This window comes from Oculina patagonica, chromosome 1, assembly GCF_052425735.1.
Source record: "Oculina patagonica isolate OP01 chromosome 1, crgOcupat, whole genome shotgun sequence".
NCBI lineage: Eukaryota > Metazoa > Cnidaria > Anthozoa > Scleractinia > Oculinidae > Oculina > Oculina patagonica.
In genome coordinates this window covers 4193508-4202223 of record NC_135758.1, presented here as the reverse complement: position 1 = coordinate 4202223, position 8716 = coordinate 4193508, and the positions used below count along the sequence as shown (strand labels likewise).

General features: G+C 39.2%; 1 protein-coding gene across 1 annotated transcript in view; it reads right to left on the bottom strand.

Moving 5' to 3' along the window:
* Positions 1-8716, bottom strand: part of LOC144636229 (uncharacterized) — a 117386-nt gene that overhangs the window by 86197 nt on the left and 22473 nt on the right. The window lies entirely within an intron of this gene.

Genomic DNA, 8716 nt, shown 5'->3' with positions numbered 1-8716 from the left:
CTTTTGCCTGTACGTAATTACATTGATCTTCACATATCTTTGCCAACTTTATCGAAAATTTACCTTCGCGCACTGTATCACCACCCGGCTCACGGTACATGGCGAGAACTTCTCTGCCGTATTTTATTGCATTTGTGTAATCAGGGATGACACAATTTTTTATGCGCTGAACATTGTGAAGTACATCGCACCGTAGACTAATTTGCCAAATTGGTTTTCTTCGAGTTTTCTTTCCCCAGTGCTTGAGTACTTAGTAAAATCAAACATTCTTGTCATAAATTGATTGCCTTTAAACCACGACCAGTGTTAAGAAGAAACGTAGCGACAATTACGCCGATAGAGATGGCTTGTAAAACGTCTTTTATGTTGTTCATGACGTCCTATTCTAGAAGTCTTCGAAAAGAATAGAAAAGATTTTAAAAGAAAATGAAATCAATTTTATTAGTTATAAAAAATAACGTAAAATTGTAGCATTAGGCAAATAAACATTTTAAATCTGCCCTTTCTTAGTTTTCGTCTTCGAACATAAAGGAATCTATGCATGCCAGCAGGATGTTGCACTCTAAATATAAAATGCACAATGTGTACATGAGGCTACGTGTTTTTCTATACTGAATGCATCGTGAAAATACGTTTTCAGTTTGTGATCCTTTTTCAGTGTGATAGATAAAAGTGGAGATTGTTTTTGCAAATGTTAGTTGATAAGAAACCATTTGAATGCAATGATCACGCTACACATCTCTACGATTTCGCCAGAACCTGTACGTTTGGTTTGGCGCATGCTTACAGCCCGGGGCTTACAGGTTCTGACGCCTTCTGACCAAACCAGACCGCGGAGATGTAAAGTATGACTACTGCATTCAGATGCTAAGTTAATAAGAAACCGGTGGTGAATGAAGAGATTGAAGCTTCCTATCCGGTATATTTTTTTAAAAAACACTCAAAATATTTTGTTACATTTGACGACCAAAAATAGTGGAACCCCACATTTCGACCACCCTGATATTTGCCTGAGCGTTTTTGGCGCTCCTAAGCCTGGCTGGAGCAGAGGAGAGATGGGGGTGCACAAAGAGCCTCCCTTTCTTTTAACACAGTTGTAGTGTTTACATGCAGTGTTTAGAGTGTGTATTTTCTCTTAAAAGAGAGACCTTTTCAAATGTGCATTGTATTAAGGTCAGGCTCGCTTGGTTTGCTCTTGTAACATGGCGTATATCTATCTGCTACATGTAGCTAGTCTAAATTTCAGACGACTTCCTCTTACAATTTGTAGCAAAAACAGTCCGGCTAGTGTGACCGTTGCATAATGGTAAGCGATTTCCCGAATATACCAACCAATCGGTTAACATGAGATGTCGCTTACCAAGTGTTCCTTCCCGCTCACTCGATCTAGCGCGAAATTCAGTGTCCTTTTCTGTCGATATAACTGCATATTTTGAGGTAGAAAACAACCCTTTTGACGAAGAAGATGGGTGGATGCTGTTTAGTGCCATCAGCTGTTTCATGAGACGCGATTTAAACAGTATACATGGTTAGTTTTAGGAAACTATTTCCACCTACGCACTGAGTGAATTTTCGCAGTCATATTCTAGCGACAATTGGCACGTTCGAGATCCTGTGCAGAGAAATACTCATGAACGATTCCAACATGGACTACCAGAGGCAGGCAGCCTATTCCTGTTGTTAAAGAAGTGCTAGGGTTTATTAAGTCCAGGTAAAATACACAGTGCACTTCGATATAAGTCGTATAGACTGGGAAAGACGCCATATTAATGTACCAGTCAAATCGAAGGTACAACATCCCCCCGGGCAACACTCCGGGTATTTGAATTTTTGAAAAATTTGTGTTCAAATCCCCCCCCCCCCCCCGGGCCAATCAGCCGTTCAAATGCCCCACCATAGATCCATTTCAGTTCATTAAAAATGCCTTTTTTCCGAGAATAATTCACGCGCTAAGTCTGCAGACAAGTCTAAAATACAGGGAAAAGCCTTTGTAACCCTTCGCTTTTTATCCAAGTTGTCACAAAGCGGCAATCTTTTCTTTTAAAATCCTTAAACTCACCATTTCGGACCTTATTTCGGCCCCCCGCCATGATTTATCGACTCACGTTTACTCACTGGGACACGTAGCACGAAATCAAGGTTAGTGTTCAAATTCCCCCACCGGGGTATGCCCGGGGGAATGTTGAACCTTCGATTTGACTGATACATAAAAAGACAATTACAGCAAGGCGCCCAAAAGTGTGACCACTTTTCATTTATTCACATTCTTTCGTGCAGATTTAATCCAATCAAAAGCCGTGGATAGCTTGCAGTTGACTTCTGATTCGATTAAATCTGCATGAAAGAATGTGAATAAATTAAAAGTGGTCACACTTTTGGGCGCCTTGCTGTAACTAAAACCGCACGGAGGTTCTGAAAAGGGCCTGAAAACGGAAGATTCCTTCAAATAGTAAGAAAATTTACGACGGTTCGTTCGAACCGGAATTAAACTGAGTACAAAACGTAATTCGCAATTTCCGAAGGGAATTTCTGGAAAATTACCTTTCCATTTGACTTCAAACCGAAATTTCCTGATTTTTTGGCCACATGGTTACCCTGGGTGCGAAAGGTTTCTCTTGCGCGCTTTCCGTTGTCGATCATGTCTCTATTGTGAGTAGCGCGAAAACCCTCTGGAACGGAGCGCTAATTCTTTGACAGCACCGAGCCAATACATGAAATGCCTTTTAAAAACTAATTAATAATTTATTTAGAAAATACAAAGAAAATTATTGTTTAATGAGTGTCTATAAATCTGATAAAGACACTGCTGAAGTTCATGTCCAATATTCTTGGCTAAAATAACCAAAAATCTAAATATTAGTGTAAGAATGAAAAGATCTAAATCAGAGGTTTTGAAACCGTTCAATAAACTCGCAGTTCGTGCTTTATCAAGTCTAAAACACTTGGCGCCTTGTGTTGTTTCTAAGCAATCACGATTTTCTTGACCCTTACAGAGGACCATGTTGGTAAAATGAATAAATGAAAATGACGTCTGCACGACAAGAAAACCGAATAGTTTTGATCCCTCGCTAAAGTTGCCCACACATCGGGTCACATCATTGGATCAGATCATTTTGACTGGTCATAATATTAATTGGGACTATCTGACTTGCTCGGTCTGTTGTAATTCTTCATTCTTGATTATTTCAAGACATGAAGGACCGTGAATTTACTATTTGTGTTCACTTCGTAGTGGTTTTTGCTCGAGTTGAACGATTTGAAAGCAAATGTTTGGGTTCGCGATTATTAAATCTTCGCTTTGAGGATTTATGAATGTCCTAGCTATCAGAGAAATCGAACTATATATTCTAAACTAGTTAAAACGGAGGCTAGAAACCAAGATTAGTTGTACTTACCAAGGCAAAGTTCGCTTTGGAAGATGAAACTAAAACAATTCGGGGATTTCCCCAAATTTCGAGAAACACTGATTATCATATTACGTCACGGATGTACATTTCTTAGAAACCAAGAGTAATCACAATGATATCATGGTTTAGACAGTAAACAAGCTAACCGATCCTGTTCATACACTTCCCAAGAAGGAAATCATCATTTTGTTGTTTGTAAAACGAAACAACGAAAGGTAAAAGGAAAACCAAACATTTTAAATTCCTTGCTAAGTGTCCAAACGTCACCCATTGTTAGCGCGCAAACCACGAAATAAAATCAGTCACGCGATATCAATATCATGATGTTTAGTCCCACTACAAATTTACAGTGTTAACATCGGCAACATCAGCCATACAGTACATATATGCAGAGATATCAGTCAAGAACAGCTTAGGATAAAAAATATCATATAAACAAAAACCAAAGGTGAAACCAAAAGCAATACATGTAAATTGAAACAACTACTGAAGGACTTTCCATGCAAGACAACGAGCAGACGAAGAAAAATACACTGAACTTGAAACTGAAATTCTCAGAACTACCAAAAAGTGCTTTTTACACAGTCTGTGCTTTGCTATCTTCTTTTAAGTCATTTTCAATTTGCATTTGAACTTATTATTCAACTCACATCACAGTTTCCGCCTCACGTAGAGAACGATTTGAATATCTGAAGAACTGCTCTTACTCGGTCTGTTGTAATTCTTCATTCTTATACAAGACAGATGCCTGGCGTCACGGTGTGAAGGAGGGGGCACTCAGGGCCGAGACGAAGGCCAGGGCTGAGACGACAATCAAGGGGGCAGCGAGAAAGGAACGACAAGTATCAGTTCGAGAGGCCACCAACTACATCTGTACCAGCTTCAACAAAGACTGCCACTCTAGAATCGGGCTTTTGAGTCACTCAAGAGCCTGTCGACACTGATGCGCTGACCATCGCCTCTCCGAGACGAGGATGCCGATGATACAAGACACAAAACGACGTAAATTTCCTATTTGTGTTCACTTCATAGCGTATTTTGCATGATTTGATCGATTTCATTCTTCTGTCTTTCTCGGTGATATCAGACGAGATCACAGAACCAAACAGCTTTGTGTCTCGAAGCAAATGTTTGCTCCACGATTGTTAAATATCGCTTTGTGGATTTATGAATGTCTTAGCTATCTTATAAGTCGAACTAGTTATTCTAAACGGGGGTTAAAAACCAAAGTTAGTTGTACTTACCACGTCGATTGAGGTTCGCTTTGGAAAGTGCAACTACGAAACACTCAAGATTCCGAGAAAACACTGCTTATCATATTACGTCACGCATACATACAGCAAACTGCGGTGACATTTCTGAGAAATTTAGAGTTCTTTTTGTGAATTGCGTGACGTCTCTACATGTCGTAAGTGAGCCATTAAACCTTCTTTGCTTTAATGAGAAATTTGAGTCAATGTCACCTCCAACTCTGGAGGTTGTCCTTATTGTTTTGTGGAAACCCGGCCAACGAACGGCAGACCCGGGTGGCAGACATCCATGGTCGTTCAAAAAGCAGAGTTAAAACTCTGGACGAAAAAAAAAACGAACTAGCTCGAAATGAAATCATGAGAATATTACGTATTCAAGATTTGCCATCCTATATGTCACATCAAACCTCCCTTTCCTCGGATCCCCGCATTCCCCTTCCAATGCCCTTTCCCACCATTATCCCCCAAAGAACCTGTGACACACTTTATTTATTACGAGGGCCCAAATCCTTTTTCCCAGCCTATTGTTTTGTTAATTTTCCAAATCCCAGTCCATGTTCTATTGTTTATTTGTTTGTAATTCCCAGTCCCAGTGTCCTAAATCTAATTTTCCTAGTGAACATTTACCCAAATCCCATTTTACCCCTTCAGGCCCCTCTCCTAATATTTGTCATTAGAGTTAAAATTGAAAACTGTAAACAAAATTAACTGACGAATTAAGGACAATTTAAAATCCCTAAACGTCAATGATTACCGTGGAACAGGTCGTTAATGGATCGAATCCCGCTCAACTTTTCTTTCTTGAAGCTTGAAAGATTCCCTTCTTGGTGAGATATGATTTATATTACAGGTATAGATTCAAATAGAAGCGCCATCCTTAGGCTTTCTTAAGTGATTACCAAGAACACGTGGTGTTAAAAAAGAACGCAAGAAAACCAAGTAGTGTCTGACCTCTTGGTGAAGCGTTTGCCCGGGGGGGGGGGGGGTACTCCCTATAATGGCCTATACGGGGAGGCTCCGCTCGAAAGGGGTATCTTTTTCAGGCTTCAGGTATATACAAGGGTAGGGATTTCACAAGTTTAGGTATATGAAGGGGTATGGAAATCTGTCATTTAGGTTTTTCAAAGGGCCTTTAATTGAAATATTTCGAACAGATGCAATCTACGGCTGTATTATTTTAATTTATTAAGCGCTACATGAAAATGACAAGAAAACGTAATTTTCTAAGTCTATATCTGAAAGGGGCACCTTTTTTAAGTGAAAGTTATACGAAAGGGGTACAATTTCTGTCAAAATGGTATATAAAAGGGTATTGTCAAGAGCGTTAGTGAGTACAAACCGACCAAAGATGAGTACAGTCAACTCTCGCCTTACGGACACCCCGCTATTGTGGACAATCGCTATCACGGACAAAATCCAGATCCCCGGCGAAAGCTAAAAAGGTTTGGCTGGAAGTGACTCGAAATTATGGAAATTACGGAAATTACGAAATTACGGACACTTTCGTGGCACCAACATAACAGTTTTTATTGTTTTGACTCTCGATAAAGCGGACACCATGAGCTTCTCATATAACATAATTAAGTAAGATTACAGTCTGTCGTTCGTTATTTGGCAAACCACGCTTCAATAGACTTCTGGAATGTTTATTTCCCGGCCTGACCAATCGATGAAAATCGATGATCGGAAATCAATCAATCAATCGATATCAATCGATGATGGTTAGTTAATTGATATCGATCGGCATCGGCCAATCGATAACCAATCGATAGTCACAAATAAAATTTCCTTAATTGCATCGATTGTCATCGATTGCTATCGATTTTCATCGATTGCCATCGATTGTTATCCATATCTTGAGGTGTACTTGGGCATCCCCAGGACAATTCTCCAGGATATCCGGAAATAGATTTTCGCAATCCTAAAACGACTGATCGTGAGCTGGCCGAGCGCTCCTACTCGACAAATAGACCTGGCAATGAACATACTACAGAAAATATCCGTGGATTGTTTTTTCGCTATCCAGTATATTACTTCGATGCGAAGAAAGATCGACCGTGGTATTTGCTCCTTCACTTGTTTTTCCTTTTTGAGATTATAGGAATCTACCTAGACCAAGCCACTTATCCCAAGCTATTTTCCTGTTGCAGTTTATTCAAGTTTATATTTTTTAGGCTTGTTTAGCTTACGTCATATATTGTACCTGCACATGTCAGAACTTTTGCTGTTGTATCTCTCAAGTAATCTATACGCTAGTGTAAACCTTGCCCCATTCCTTCGTAACGTTGTTTTTGATGCATAACAGACATAACAGTATGTCACGAAAATGAATAAATGAGGTATTGATCGCTTTAAAGACCTGACTAAATAAAAAACGATCGATGAAAATCGATGGTAATCGATGATAATCGATGATAGTCGATGAAAATCGATTAAATTAAAAGTCACAAAATTTTCCGTCATCGATTGGTCATCGATTTCCAATATCAATCGATTAATTGGCATCGATTATTATCGATTGGTATCGATTATCATCGATTATCGGTTTCATCGCCGTGGTCAGGCCGGGTTATTTGTCAATCAATTCCTTCAGTACTGAACGTTACAAAAAAGTTTGCCTTTTCGCTTCAGCTTGGCCTTTTCCATCCAGACTCTATATCCTCCATCCCCAACGACTACTTAGCTGTTTCAACACTGTTGACTGTTTGATAAGCTCGCCATAGTCTATAATATTATTTAATGTATGTTAACAGCACTTTTTTCCCTCGCACCCCGCTATTACGGACTCTCGCTATTACGGACACTAAACGGTGCCCCGACCGTCTCCGCTATAACGAGAGTTGACTGTAAGAACTATTTTAGTACGAAACGATTTGAGTACGGAACGGCTGTTTGTATATGGAAGAGAGGTGGTTGGAATTTCGTGGAAGCCTCTTAATTTTGAGTCACTGTAGTTAAAAGGATATAACATATTTATAGTAAACGAGCACGATATTATCTGCAATACATCAGTTCATATTGAGACAAAGACATCGACGCAGAAAAAAGAGGGAAATAACTTACAGAAAGAGGATGATGAGGAGAATGAGAAGAGGATGTCAGCAGCGTTCTTCACTTTATCTGGTAAATTGTTCCAATCATTATCGCTGTGATAAACGACACGGTTTTGGCTCCAGAAGTGATGTGACTGAGGCTTTCAAATGCCGCCTGTTTTGACTTCTCGTGTTGTAACTATATATCAATGTGTTTAAAACTATAAAAAAATTTAAAATCCCAGTCAATCGAGCCGTTTAGAGCCTTCAAAAACAAGATCAATCAATGAAACCTTCTTCTCGTCATGTTCTCCCAGCCAAACTAAGAGCAGAAGAATGCTTAGGATTATCGCTATCTTGTCTGCCTTCCAAACAATCGAAGAGGGACTGGTCAACAAGATCGAAGTGTGGAATGCGTAATGTGTAAAAATAAGATAAAACTTCCATGAAAACAAAAACACTTTTATAAGACCGGTTGTTACATATGGCTGATTACAATAAAAGATGAGAACACAGTGAACCAGTTATTGCCTGCAGAAGGATCAACTGTTTCGTGTATTATAAAACTTCCTCTGGACATATAACTTACAAATAATTTCTGAGCCCACTCTAATTAAATTTAAACTTCCTTTTTGTTACTACTAATTAAGGGTCAGTTTGTTTTATAAATGACCAGTAGAGTCCTACAGTGGAATGAGTGTTTTGTGAACTTGGCAGGCGTCTGTGTTTTTTAGCGCGTTTAAAGGGATACTCTACACCCCAAAACGAAATTTCATAAATTGATACCTTATAACCTTAATAAAAGATATTTGCAAGAAAAAGCTGTCTATTTGTCTTTCATTTTCGTAAAAACTGGAAAAATTGCGAACGTGCGATTTGAACTTAGCGCTCGGGGCGAAAAACGGAAGTGACGTAGATATGAGAACTCGTAAGCCATTTCCGGTAGGATTCATTAATAAACAAGTGGAGATCGCTCGCGAAGATTGTCTTGATTTTTTACTTCTAAACGAAAATAACCTTCTTAATT